The sequence below is a fragment of the Daphnia magna genome, linkage group LG3 (assembly GCF_020631705.1).
Source record: "Daphnia magna isolate NIES linkage group LG3, ASM2063170v1.1, whole genome shotgun sequence".
Taxonomy (NCBI): Eukaryota; Metazoa; Arthropoda; class Branchiopoda; order Diplostraca; family Daphniidae; genus Daphnia; species Daphnia magna.
In genome coordinates this window covers 3,712,003-3,724,708 of record NC_059184.1, presented here as the reverse complement: position 1 = coordinate 3,724,708, position 12,706 = coordinate 3,712,003, and the positions used below count along the sequence as shown (strand labels likewise).

Below are 12,706 nucleotides of genomic sequence, written 5' to 3'. Positions count from 1 at the left end.
GAAGGGCGGAACTCTGTTGGTATGGGAGTCTATATCTTAATGACGATGCTCTACCAGCTCTTGATTGGAAATAATTATCTCCGCATGAATAAACAAATCATCGCAATCCAATACAATCAGCCCCCAACCGTGAAATAGTTCCGATTTTGTTTTGTTTTTTTCTCTCTCTCTTCGACAGCGTTTTGTAGGCCTCATCACCTAAAAAAAAAAAATAAATAAAATATATCCAGGCAGAAATTTAAAGAGAAAACCTTGTTTCAATCTCTACTTTCTTTCCCAGCCTTTTTTTTTTTCTCTCTGAAAAATGAACTGTTTAGTTATGCAAAGAAGCATCTCCATGGTGAAGCTGAGCTTGCACAAATCACTCCAGTCAACCCTGACTGACTAGTGACTACACTTGTCAATTTAGACAGCTATACCAAACTCCCCCCTGCCCTTTTTTTTTTCTTTCTTAAAAAAACCTGCCCTGTCCTTTCCACAAATTAGTTTTTGGTCCTTGTTACTTTTTTTTTTAACCTCTTACGACGATTCTTTTCGTTTCACTGTCTCGCGTGTGGTTGGGTTCTGTTGAACATTTTTTTTCTTCTTTTTTAAAGAGTACCAAACATGTGCACACACATCGACTGGAAACTGACTGTATGGGAGGGAATCTAATCACTCTTTGTCAGCTCTTTTCCATCTCTTCCTGTGCACGTTGGCACATTCGCCTTTGACTTTGAAAGATTTTCTTTTCACCATTTCATTTGAAAAAGGAAAAAAAAAAAACGAGGCAGGTAGACAAACACATCTTATTAGATAGATGAACAAGTTCTTAACTCGACATGAGTTTAACTGTTCCAGACCCCCACAAAATTAAAAAGAAACTGAGAATTAAATGGGGTAAAAAAAAAAAAAAAATTATAAAAATTCCGGTCCGGATGCAAGTCATTTTCTTGTACACATTTTAAATTTCCCTTAGTTTCCGCCTTCTGTTCCGCCCTATCATCCTATAGTCATCATCTCTCAAGCACCACCCCCCCTTTTATTTTTAATTTTTAAATAAATAATCTCATCCAGCTGTTATGGCGATGATGATAGACTAAACAATTCAATCCGACTCTCGGTAAGACACACACACACACGTTCAAGCCCAACAACCGGATGAACAATTTTCGGATGCAAAGGAAACAGTTCGTCAAAAGAAGAACAAGTTAAAAACGGCTGGAAAAGAGAACCAGATGCAATGGGGAAGCACAAAAGGGGGTGAGTGTCGGAAGCCGGAAATCAGTTGCGACAGTAGACTGTTACTGCAGTTCTGTAACACTAGTAAAAAAGCTCGTATTACAAGAGAACGAAGGAGAAAAAGAAGAAAAAATCTAAAGTCTAACAGGACATGACGTGGGTTGCTGCGTCAGCTCAAATAGATCGGAACAAGACGTCAGTAAGATCTGCCGTGATATAAAAAAAAGGGTATTTTGTGTGTGTGTGTGTACCGTCCTGTTCCACGTCTACCGGATCACGTAGATATATCTATATAAAGTCTGTTATATTAGCTAACTAACTCAGCACGAAGACGCCATTCGCTTTTGTTCGCGTCCCTTCTCTTCTGTGTGTGTGTGTGTCTATTCGGCTGTTTCACTTCGTCCTCGTTTGTAGTTGCTCTTTCAATCAACTGCATTTCCACCCGACCCCCGCCTTTTCTTTTTTTTTTTGTCCAGGGGAAGATACGCTGTACCGGATCTCTCCAGACGAGGCCAATAGAGACATAAAATTCCACTAGTTCTTGTAACGTGCGAAGAACAAGGACGGACCGAAAGAAGAAGAAGAAAAAAAGAAGCACAGACACTAAAATAGGCGCAAAAAAAAAAAGAGCAGGAAGAATTGCTGGTACGTACACACACAGTCCAAACAACCTTTTTTCTTCTTCTCCTTATTCCTCTTCTTTTTTTGTGTGTGTGTGTGTGTGTGCCTGCTGTTATTGTTGCTGCTGCTGTAAGCTCCTGGCCGTTACCGTTGCTTGCTTTATGCTTTTACGACCCCCAAGAGTTTTGAATTGAAGAGAGACGAAAGAGGCCGTAAAGAAAGCTAAAAAAAAAAAACAACATCCAGCAGCAAAAAAAAAGTGGCCGAGGATGGATGGAAGAAGAAGGCGCCTACACGTCCATAACGTACACATCAGCTCTTCGGTTTGTTATAGAGTTTATATACTATACACTCGGCTCGTCTACTGGGTAAATATTCCCTTCACGCCCCGCTACGCCTCTCACTCCATACAGAGCGAAAGTGTACACTACCGTAGAGTATAGGGCGCACATATCGAAAAAGATGGGAGAAATATTCAAAAACGACGAACCAAAAGTTAAAGAAAAAAAACGGCAAACAAACACGAGCTCAAGTCAAAACAAACAAATTTTCTATTTTTTTTTTCAGTTAATAATAAAAAGAAGTCACGTGATGAAAGCAAACAATCAGCCGATTATTACCGGTGGGACCATAACACTCTTGTCCAGTCATCATTTCTTCCCCTTCATCTAAAAATAGACGAACGAACACACACACAAACGTTAAAAAAAGAAAAGAAAAGACATCAACGTGTGTATGTTCGGGTCGCGGTTTGCCTATAGTCCACGTTCAAAACGATCGCCTTATTTAAAAAAAACAAAAAGTGTGAGAACGGGAAAGCCAAGGCACAACGTGTGGCACTCAAATGATCAAACCGTGAAGGCAGCCAGAACCGAAAATAAAATCATAAAACAACAGAAAAAAAACCAAAAAAAATGGCCCTTCGACCATAACACAGAAAAACAAATGAAGTAATGGTAGCCGATTGCACTTGTCTCTTTTTTTTATTATTTTCACGGGAAAAGAAAAGAAACGGAGAGAGTGGAAAAACAAAATCGTTTTATGACCAGCCTTCGTTTTTTTTTTCTCTCTGTCGTCTGTTTAAAGTGGGCGCGCTAAATAGGTCTAACAGCGTTCTCTTTCGAAATGAAGGCATTTAAAGGTCGCACACAAGTTCTTCGAAAACAAAGCCAAAGCCTGTCACCTATTTGTTTTGTTTTTTTCATGGGAGGAGGGTATTTTTTATTTTACATTTAATTTCTGTTAAAGACACACACAGAAAAGAAGAAGAAGAAGAGAAAAAAAAAAACAAGTTTTTGTTGCAGATGCTAAGACCATAAACACGTCCAGTTAGCAAGTGATATACGCGGAGAGAATGGATGGAACATAGAAAACGAGAGGGCCACAAACTGAACGACGTTTTCGCTGTAAATTGGCATTTGAGTTACGACTGCGTTTCAACCCTCCCCCACGATCCTCCTATATGACCCCCGTCCATTCCAAGAAGAAAAATATGTGCTCCGGTTGTATATCAAAACCATGTCGGTTACTTAATTTCCTTTCAACAAGGAAAGTAAAGAGAAGGAAAACAAGTCGAAGAACAAGCGATTGAGACACTTCTTCTATTGGCTATCATCTTGAAACTCGATGGCCAGTCGGGTTCATCTTATTTTATTTTTTTTTTTTTATTATTATTATTTTGTGCTGACGGTACATAAAGTGGCAATCTTCTTTTCGGTCTGTTTCTACTTTTTACTATCGTGACTCGAGTGTCTGATGACGGGGATAGAGAGAGAAGCGGTCGAAAGAAGTGGGTTTGTTTCACTTGTCACAATCAGCTGATCTATACCGTCCTTATTCGGTGGGTGGGGTGGGGACGGGGGAAGGGACCAAGTAAATTGTTGGGGAGTTTTTGTTGGACATCAAAAGAGGCAAAGGGGGAAGAGCGTATTACCACCGGAATAATTTTTTTTTTTTACTTTAACTAACCAGAGGCGAAAAGAGAAAGAAGACCAGTGAGACATTTTCGATGGAGATGGCGGTGCTTTGGGCGGGAGAAAGGAAATGATCAAATAAAAAAAAAAAGCTGGGGGGAGGAAAAAGGGGAACCTAAATAATATAAACACAAGAGTTTTTTTTTTTTTCTCATTCCAATCTTTTGACTTGTGTACGATGAGGATATTATATAGGAAGGAAATGACGCCGCCGCCCTCCTATATATTCGTCGTTTCGATAGTTGCAAGACGACAAAGTTATATAGTGGGGGAGAGGTCGTCGATGGTGGTCGGTTATGTATTCCCTGCCGACTATCAAAACGAACGACAAAACACAGAAAAAAAAAAATCTGTGGGGAGAGAAAAGAAAACTATTCTATTTATATATAAATATCGCGGGTCGTGTCATACTTTCGTTATTAGATTTCGGGCACAAAATCGTTTTTCTCTCTTCTTCTTTTTTGTGTGTGTGAATGGCATTCAACATTGGCCACCCCTTCTCATCGGATGTAGAAATCGGAGGGAGAGATTTCTCTTTTTTTTATCCCTTCAAAAACCACGCAAACTGATCAGTTGCTCAAGGGAGTAAAAAAAAGGTTTTTTTTTTTTTAGCAAACGTGAAAATAAAAAAACTTTTTTGTGTGTGTGTGTGTACACTATAACATAAAAAGGAAGAGGGGAATAACAACCAGGGAGAGGTGGCATCGTCGTCTCGTCCTATTGACGAATAAATTGAAAACCAAACTTGATTTGACAAGTCTCGCGTGATTCAACCAAACGGAATAGATTCCCCCAAGCGCCATCAACTCTCAAACAAAAATCGATCAACCAAAACTCTCAAGATTTTTTTTTTTTTTTTTGCTTTATTATTTATGATTTTTTCTTTCGTCTTTTGCCTACGTCTTAACCCCTTTTATCTTTGACTCTGCATAAATAATATTTACTCTCCCCCCCCCCCTCCTGACTCTACTATTTCATTTCGACAAAGGGGAAACTCGTTTGCAGGCTGCATCACGATGATTATCATCGGGACCCAATCGCCCAACAGACTGGCATTTCTCACACAAACAACCGGTCGAATCGACAAGAAATTTCATTCGTTTTTCTTTTTTTTACAGAGGAAAAGAGCCAATTATAAAAGCATCAGACGTCACAAACGCAACGCCAGCAGATGTGTGTGGTATAGAGTTAGGCTATACGTCCGAGCCCAACAACAACAACATCATGCCCCTTTCCATCCTGATTAGAAAATCTTGCGCTTACTCAAAATGATAATTCAATGCCGCACAATAATTTAAAAAATAATAAAAAAAACGATACGCACAGAGAGCGAAAATGCAACGCGCGCACACAACGGGAAACGAGCAACTCACGAAACGTCCCGAAAAAAAAGCTGAATAAATAAAATTCGACATTTTTCGAAATATGTCGACGATAACAATCAAAAGAGAAACATGTCGAAGGTGGGGAATGTTCATTTTGATTTAGGATATCTTTCGTTTGATTACAAGGGCTTGGCTCCAGCGTACACGACACATTTTGACACTGACCTTTTTCCCTTTGTTGTTGTCCTCCTTCAAAGTGTTTTTCGGTGTCACTTCGTGGCACGAGTCGATGTTTGTCGTCGAATCCCCCAATAAAGGAGGCAATCTTTTTTTTTTCTTTTCTTTTATATTTTTCGTTGCTCACGATTTGCCGCCGCCGCCCCGTTGACGTGTGTCCAGCAGCCCCCCCATTGAAGAGCAAGGAAAAACCTTTTCCTTGTAATATCCTACGGGGTCCTGTTTAAAGCAAAGCAAAAAAAAACAAAACAAAAATATATAAATATAGTAAGAAAATGAGAAAATAAATAGAGATAAAGTGTGAAGAAGAATTCAACTGGTGGTGGTGGTGTTAGAATCCAATAGAACCGGTCGTATAATTTACAATCCTTTTTTTTCTTTTTTTCGGGGAGGTGTGTTGTTAGGCCAGTTCACAGAGAGAATAGAAGAAAAACAACAGAAAGGAAAAGAAAAGGAAGAAAACTGGTCATTTTCAATGCATATTTATGGCGCTGTAATATGGCGCGTGAGATAGAGATAGAAAAGAGACAAGAACCTTTTCTTTTCTCTCTTGTCTTGTCTCTTATGTAAACCCATTTACTATTCTTCACCAAGAAGAAAAATTTATATTTTATTTATAAGAACATTTAACTTTTGGATCTCCTTTTTTTCTCCTCTCAGTGGTTGACACATTTTTCTTTAAAAACAAAACGACCCTTTCCAACTCGGCCCCCCCCTTGTCTCTCAACAGTCATGTGATAGCTCAATTCTTTCTCCTTTTTATTTTGGAAATGATGGTCGAAATATATATATCTCTTGTTCTCTCCACGTTGCACCTCTTAGGAGTCTATGCAAATCAACTGGTAGGAGCGAGCGAGCGATAGAGAAAGAGGACAACACCTGCGAGTCCAACAGGCACGCGCTGCTCGCAACAAGAAAAACGAAACAAAAATTGTATTTCAAAAATTGAACCGGATGACTGTCGATCCTTTTTGTAATATCATCTGGAACCCTGTGAGGCATTTTCAACGAGTCAACCAGAGGTCGGAGTCGTCAAATGTAAATATATTTGAAGACTCAGTGGGCGGGAAGAATTTTTCTTTTAAAAGGCATTCAAAAAAGGGAAAGATAAAAAAAAAAAAAAAAAATGATAGAAACGATCACGTAGGACGACCCCAGAGAGAAACACACAAGAGTAAAGAGAGGGGGGGATGGCTAAAGATATCAAATCATGCCATCGAATTATGTAAAGTGCCTGATAGCGTTTTCCATCTTCTGAAAATTCAAATAATCTATACAACTTGAGCCTCGTTGATGCCGTCCAAAAATGAAAGTCTAAGTCGGGGGGGTTGAAAGAAAACGCTGTCCAATTCAAACAACAACAAGAAAAGAAATAAATCTTTTCTTCGACTCGCATGTAATTGTGTGTGTGTTCGTAACCCGTAGCGTACACGTCTATTTTAATTGGTCATTCTCCCAACAGTGCGACTATATAGGCACCCCCTCCAATAACGAGCCATCGACGCTAAGCACGATTCCTATCTCTTTATTCGATTCTTCCTCCACCTCTTTCACAACTGCCTCTTTGCCACAACAGATTGAAATTGAAAGTCATGGCCCGAAAAACAGGCCGGCAAAACTCACAACAACAACAACAAAAATTCGAAAAGAAATAACGCAATCATGCCCGATGCAGCAAGGTGAAATAAAAATAAGAAAAAGGCGCGTGTGTTTCTTCGTCGGTGCGTTGCGCGAGTTCTTGAATCGAGACCACCTGCAAGTTGGTCGGGAGTCTGAACAAGAAGTTGTTCCGTTTTAATGAGCTATTGTGCGTGCGTTCGTGTGTGCCATGCTCTGCACAGAAGAGAAGTAAAAAAAAAAAAAAAATGAAGAATAGAGGAATTATTTTCTTTTTTTCCTTCTGTACTGTTGCTGACGTTAACCAAAGAAAAAGAAAACAAGAAGAAGAACTGCTGACGTGTGCGCTGCTGCTTTTCTTTTCGGGCGACCTCTGTGCCACTCTGACCACCCAGTAGGCAACTCCCTGAACAAAACAAAAAACAACTTGATAGACTAAGAAGAAGAAGAAGAAAAATGCTACATTTTTAACTATTATTTACCGAGGCACGCTATTGTTCGAATGCAATCAAACTCGAAAGAGTTCTTTCTCTACTTTCATTTGCATAAAATATCAGTCGATTGCAACTGATGGTATGCTTTGTTTTGGTATGCCCTCTCCAAAGCGTCTTGACGTGTGGCTGTCGGCCATCCCAAATTCGTGCTAACATTTCCCAGAGGGTGTCGATTCAAATCCACCACACCTTCATTTCTTTTTTGCCGAGAAAAATCATTGAGATCCTCGTTCCACGACACACAATGGCCATTTTCTTTTTTGTAAACTCGACACATTGACGTTTTGATCATTCGAAAGATGTTTGTTAAAGCGGACATTCTTTCTCGGTCGGGGTGACTAAGATAGCCGCATAGTTCGTGTCTTTGATGACACGTCTCAACTTGGGGCCTGATGATTAATGGTTACACAGCAGACCACGTACACATCGGTACAGAAAAAAGGCTACCGGTGTATACGCGCTCAGGCATTCCGGATGAAGAAAGAAAAGATTCCTTTTTTTTTTACCCCCTGAATTTTCATACACACAAACAAATATAGAAATCTTGTCTGTTTTTGTGTGGCCCTTCAAAAATAGAAAAATATAAATACAAGAAAAGATATTTTTCTTCGAAAATGGGATGGATTCTTTTTTTTCCCCAACTGGTTCATCACATTCGAAAAGAGAATCTGGTGCGGATGTGTATAGAGTTAACATTTCATCCCTTCATCATCCATCATCGACGTGTGTACACAGCGGACTGTATGGCGTATACATATCATTGTTCTCTGTAAGGACGGTATTAGACGGTTTAGCATTTTCAGGGGGTATATCTACAACCCCCCTGGTGAAAAATGACCATCGACGCCCATTCCCCTCCGAAAAAATAAAAAAATAAAAAATCTATTTTCAAAATAGCGTTAAAGAGCTTTTTAAAAATGGATGAGTGACTAGACTATTCTTTTGGCGGTGGAAATATTTCTAATAATGTGCAGCACACAAGGGACCGTTTCAGATATATCGACTAGTTTTGATCATCCGGGATGGTACAGCCGTCTCAAAAGGGACTATCTGCATATCGATCAAAACAATCGCAGCCTCGATGAGTATGCAAATCCCAATACAACAAAACATTTAATCCTACATCAGCAATGATTTTAAAATAGAAACAAAAAATAATCAAGTCATCTGTTATTACCTTTAGTTTGGAATTTTTTATTTTATATTTTTTTTTTCCGCATTTCTATTTCTGTTTCTTTCTTTCTTTCTTAACCACGGGCATTTTAGAAAAAAAGGGTCACGCAAAACGATAGAGACAGGAAAAAATAAAAAAGACCCTCCCGCGCCACCAGCCTTTTTTAAGAGGTGCGGCCGGCTCATAAATCAATCGTCAAGAGATTCGGACAAGTACCAGCAGCAGCCGCACGACGGAGCACAAGAACAGGAAGAAAAGGAAAGACCTTGGATAAGAAGAGGAGAACTAACATGTGCACCGCGTTTTTCTTTTTTTTTTTACACGCGTGACTGCCGGCCGTCTTCATATAATCAAACAGCTGATGGTTGTACGTGTGTAGTACGGTCGTTGTGCGAGTGCAATAGAGCCGCAGGGTGGATATGCAAAGGCTTCAATACGCACATACACATTCCGTTAGCAATCTGTGAATAATTAAATCAATCCATCCATCATTGACTCGTGACACGCAGAAACACTCGTGGAAAAAAAACGAATAAAAAATTGTTAGACGCTGCGTTTCTTTTCAATCCATTGGATATTGACAAGATGGGATTGCGCTTTGGGAAATGAAGAAAAACAGGCCTAAAATCCACAATACTAAACTGAAAATTGGATTGAAAAATAACCACAAAAAAAACCAAAACCAAAAAATTTGAAAAATGTTTTTTTCATTTTCTTTTTTTTTTTTTACGGCATTGCGTGACACTAAAAAAAAAAATCTACATCCTTAACTACTCTCCCATAAAGCGCCTCCATCTTCTCCCCCGTACGCAACGAGAAGGGGCCTTCCATTTGACGTTGAAATGGGACCGAGAAAGCCCATAACATTTCTTCCTACAAAAAATTCTCTTTGTGTGTGTTTTGTGCTGTCTGGGCTTGCCTCTGTTTACCTTTCCTGTCCCGCATCAGTGATGGAGGTGATTTTAATTTCAACCGACCGTACCACCAATGAACTTCTTCTTTCTCCCTTAAAAAAAAAAAAACTTTCTGTGTGGTTTTTCTTCTTTCCCCTAATCAACTCCGACTCGTTCAAACAAATTTTTATTTTTTAAGTAGATCGCATTATGACGAGAGCACACACACACACAGCACACACACACACCGAACACGCGTAAGAGTAACTGGGTCTCAAGTTTTTTTCGCATGTTCAGATTATATTATGACACCGTTTTCCCCAACCCTTTGTTGCCTGGTGTATGTTCATAATCATTAATGATGGCAGCTATAATTAAGACGGCAAACTAATTTTCAAATGATAGATGCCGGCATCCGATATCAGCGTTACACACGCAAGAAAACAACAAAAAGTAGATGAAACGAGTAGCGACACGCCACCCTCCACCCCGAAAAAATTTCTTAATTCTTTAATCTTCATTTGAAAAAAAAAAAAAAGGAAAGGAAAGAAAGGAAATGGCATCACTAAAGGAGATTTATTTTTGTTTTTGTTTTTGTTTTATCGGAAATGTCGGCGTCGTTATCGCCACGTCACGGAATGGAAATGAAAATGTCACCGGTTGGTGATTAGCCGCATCTTTGTCAATGTGGAACGCGCGCACACTACTATATTATGCACAACACCCATCGACCCCCCAACCCCCCCGTCTCTAGTATTTCTATTTTCAAATAAAAAGGAGATTTCGGATAGTCGTTCACGCCCTTCTCATTGTCATTCAAAGAGAAAGGAAACGGCTCTGATTTTTTTTTTTATTTTTATTTTTAAGATTTATCTTTAAAATGGGGGATTAAAAAAGAAAGTAAAAATAAAATCAGTTTTTCTTTCCTGGAGACATAAGGCTCTTACAGACCCAATCAGCGAGGCCTCAATGATAAGCTGAGCCCCTCTTTTTCCTTGTATGTACAATATAGTTATCAACATTATTCCAGATATGACTACAACGACACCTCCTTACTATGAAATGGAAAATCAGTTCATCAAATATTCAAAAAAAAAAAAAAAAAGTTTATATAGGGCCTATCTGGCAGGTGAGGATTCTTTATCGTTCGAAAAAGATCAAATACATGAAAAAGGGCTCGCAAGGGAAAGACATACAAATGAAAAAGAAAGATTACATCTTTCTCTTTTTTTATTTGAAACGCTAACAATAAAGGGGAGAAAAAAAAATGTTCGAATGCAAACGATTTCTCTTGACACCCTCCCCCACCTCTGTCATTTTCATCGCTTATAATACACACACAGCTTCACACAATAGACGACTGCTGCCCTACCAACATAATACAACAATCTTTTATTTCCCCCTTCTTCCCCCCCCCCTATTTCAAACGATTCACAATTTTTTTCAGTTCCGCAATTGGGTCGAACGGCCAGATTTTTCACAGACAAGATAAGCGCGTTGTCATCGTTCGATGATTAAGAAAGAGAAAAAAAAACGGAAGGCCACGGCCTTTTTCTACTGTCGTGATGACGCAACTACCACACGAAAATATATGTTCCAGCGCTAAAAAGAAAGTACATCAAATTATTATTATTTTTCAAATTCAAACGGGATCACTTTTCCCGCCCTAACGGCAGTTCAAAGCTTAACCTCTAGGTCGTCCTCTTTTTTTTTGTGTAGAAAAAACTATCGTCATCGTTCGTATTAGACATAAAATTTACATATTCGTTATAGTGTGAGGCTTATGGCTTCCAAATGCCGGATCGCACGCACACACAGTGGGAAAAGAAAATTGAAGGGTACATCATCATGCACGAATGGGGGAGCAGGGGGCCAAAGCAAGAGGTCACCAAAGCTCCATATCTCTTTGCGTATGTTTGTTTTTTGGATGACGATGGATGTGATTGTACACAGCTGGTTTTTCATTACTACCCATCTCCCCACCTCCCTACTGTTTACCTACCCCCTCAACGAACATGTATTAAATAAAGAAAAAAGAATAAAAGTATGATTATTATTGACAGCTGGCAATCGGGATATGAAGAACAAAAAAAAAAAAACAAAAAAAGAGCAAAAGGATTTCACATCGTTTTGAGTTCACCTGGTGAACTGTCAGACGATTTCTATCAATGATCCCTGGGAAAGAGGATACCATCCACTAACCATATGGCGCTTCGTGAATTATTGGGTGGAAAAATAAATAATTCGAAACCAAAAAAAAAAATCTATCTTTATTCTCTCTCTCTCTCTCCTTTTATATATCGTTATCTCCGTCTATCCGTAATCACGTAATGGCCTAGCATTAAGGGGGAGGAGAGAAAAGCGGGGTAGCATAGATCCTGTCGTGAAAAAAAAAAGGGAGCTATCGCACCCTAACTTCCGATAGTCTTCGACGTCTGCACCGACATATCCGCCGTCACGATGCATTCGGCTCGAGACCCAGAAAGTTAACGATCCCATATGCTTTTTTTTTTTTTTGCTTGTGTCTTTTGTCCCCCTCTACATTTTTTTGCTCATTGCTACTGTCGGTTTTGTTGCCGTCACGATGATGACGGCGCGTGCATCAAGGAAACAAAAGACGTCGTTGATACATCAGAAAAAAAAGAAAGAAATACCCGGGTTTTCTGTCTCTCACTTATTTCTTTTTCGGGTCCCGTATTCCCTGACATGTCGGGTATCAGTTGCCAACAGACAAGGACACGTTGTAACTGAATAACGGCCACGAGCAACGATAGAAGACGACAGGAAAAAGAAAAGAAATGTCGAGCGCCGCCCCAACACTTCTTCTTTTAGCATAGCCATAATTAAACATACGATATATAGAATAGATGTACACGTATATATAAATATAACTGGCTGCCATGCGTAACAAGCCCTCTCGGCAGCCATCAACACGAAAGACAAGTCCTCCCCCGTTATCTCCACGTTTTTTTGCTTCTATCCTTCATCTTTTTCTTTTCGGACTTGGGTTAAGATCCTAGCGCGTTCAGCCAATCGAGGTGAAGTGCAACAGATTTATGCTCTTGTTAGTCCATACACACAGCGACTACTGTTACCATTACGACGACTAAAAGCTGTTTTCTTCTTCTCTTTGGGATCCTTTCCGACATAT

The 12,706-nt window shown here is 39.5% G+C and overlaps 1 protein-coding gene across 2 annotated transcripts in view; it reads right to left on the bottom strand.

Moving 5' to 3' along the window:
* The window catches only part of LOC116919501 (apolipoprotein D-like), a 44,186-nt gene that overhangs the window by 29,543 nt on the left and 1,937 nt on the right, over positions 1 to 12,706 (bottom strand). For both annotated transcript variants that reach the window (XM_045171146.1, XM_045171147.1), the window contains exon 2: positions 5,366 to 5,596. The gene's annotated coding sequence lies outside the window, so the exon portion shown is untranslated. The remainder of the gene's footprint in view (positions 1 to 5,365; positions 5,597 to 12,706) is intronic.